The sequence below is a fragment of the Chrysochloris asiatica genome, unplaced genomic scaffold (genome assembly GCF_000296735.1).
Source record: "Chrysochloris asiatica unplaced genomic scaffold, ChrAsi1.0 scaffold00282, whole genome shotgun sequence".
Lineage (NCBI taxonomy): Eukaryota > Metazoa > Chordata > Mammalia > Afrosoricida > Chrysochloridae > Chrysochloris > Chrysochloris asiatica.
In genome coordinates, this window is record NW_006408800.1 from 1,844,775 (window position 1) to 1,846,700 (window position 1,926).

The window sequence follows — 1,926 nt, forward strand, 5'->3', positions numbered from 1 at the left end:
TTAAGGTTGGAAGGTAGGAGGGTGAATTAAAGGAAGGCTTCAAAAGATATTCCCACATGCCACAACTCACTGTGTTATGAATGGTTTCAGAAGGTTTGTTTCAGTTGCTTCAATAATACTTTATTTATTTATTTATTTATTTTCACATGGAGCCTTCATTTGTAGTGTGATTTCTGTACAGGAACAGGAGTAATCCTTTTACAAATAAAACTGATTACTAGAAGAAATAGTGGCAAAAGCAAACTGGTATTTGATGTGAATCCATAGGAGTTTAAACTTCAAATCCAGCCAAGAAGTTTGTTACAATCTCTTTCAGGTTTACATCAGACTGTTCTGAGATCTGTCCATCAGCCCTGATATTGCCCAACAGGGCCTGGTGTTGGCTGATGACATGAGATAAGAAAGCATTCTCGAACTTTGTGATCTTGCTGGGCTCTGTTTATCAAGATACCCCCTTACACCAGCATAGATGACAGCCACTTGTTCTTCAGTAGCCATGAGAGAGTACTGTCCTTGCTTCAGCAACTCAGTCAGGCACACACCACGACTCAGGAGTTGTTGTGTAGCAGCATCAAGGTCAGAACTGAACTAGGCAAAAGCAGCAACCTCACAATACTATGCCAATTCCAGCTTCATGGTACCTTCCACCTGTTTCATGGCCCTGGTTTGTACAGCAGACTTGACGCGGGACACAGACAAACCAACATTAATGGCAGGGCGAATGCCTTTGTAGAACAGTTCTGTTTCTAAGAAGATCTGTCCATCAGTAATGGAAATGACATTGGTTGGAATATAAGCGGACACATCACTAGCTTGTGTATCTATGACTGGTAAAGCAGTCAAGGAGCCACCAACTGGGACATCTATGATAGCACCTGTCCTCTTCACAATATCTCCTTCCTTAATGAGCTTATCATTTCCAAACACCAACATTGTCAGGTTCCAAGTTCAGAGACATACCCTTTAAGCCAGAAGAAAACTCTACCATTTCTTCTGCTTGAACATTCCTCAGCCCATGTACTCAGGCAATACCATCACCAATACTTAACACATGCCCAGTCTCTTCAAGTTCAACAGATGTATCAGCTCCAAGGATATGCTCTTCAAGAATAGAGGACACCTCAGCAGTGCCACTCTTCTGAAGACAAGTGTTAGAGGCATAGAGATTCCTAGTAGCAACGAAGGATGACCCAAAAGCATTTCTGGAGACCAGCCTGGCTTGCCGAGGAAGGGCGCAGGCCACAGCCATAGCAACATGCACGGACAGTATCCTGTTAGAGTCTCCTCCAGTAGTTACTCTACAGCCACAGCCTTTGGACTGACTTGCTTCAATAGTACTTTAGAATAACACAATAAAATTCAATAGTCAATTGGTTTTAAGCCTAACTTCTTGTTGTTAAGTGCCGTGGAGTCAATTCTGACTCAGTGACCCTGTACAGGGTTTCTGAAGCAGCTGGTGGGTTTGAGCCTCCAACTTTGTGGCTCACAGTCCAGTATTTATCCTATAATAGCACACTAGGAGTCCAAACCTAACTTATAATGGCCAAATGAAAGATTTAGTTAAATCTGCCATGTTAATGTGAAGTCTATGAGAAAAAATTCCCTCTTCAAATTGACAACAGACAGTGTGAAACTAGGACATTAGGTCTTTAAAATTCAGGAAATTCTGGGAGCTTCCATTTTGACTGCTTACAATGTAGGATAAATATAATAGTACCACTTTTTCCTTTTTAAAATTAAGGATGGAGTGAGTGGATTCAAGGTAAGAAATTGCATTACTTATTCGGGAAAAACAGCCCTGCCTTCCCAAGTTGCTTTCACTGTGTTAAGTCTCATGTGTAAAGATCAAGTGCTAGTCTATAGTATTCCATAGCGCAAAATCTTATGAAAAATGCTACAGGTATACCCAATAATAATATGCTGATA

The 1,926-nt window shown here is 41.1% G+C and overlaps 1 pseudogene; it reads right to left on the bottom strand.

The window, feature by feature from the left end:
* Positions 1–271: 271 nt before the first annotated feature.
* LOC102814003 lies at positions 272–933 on the bottom strand (annotated as a pseudogene).
* Positions 934–1,926: the final 993 nt, after the last annotated feature.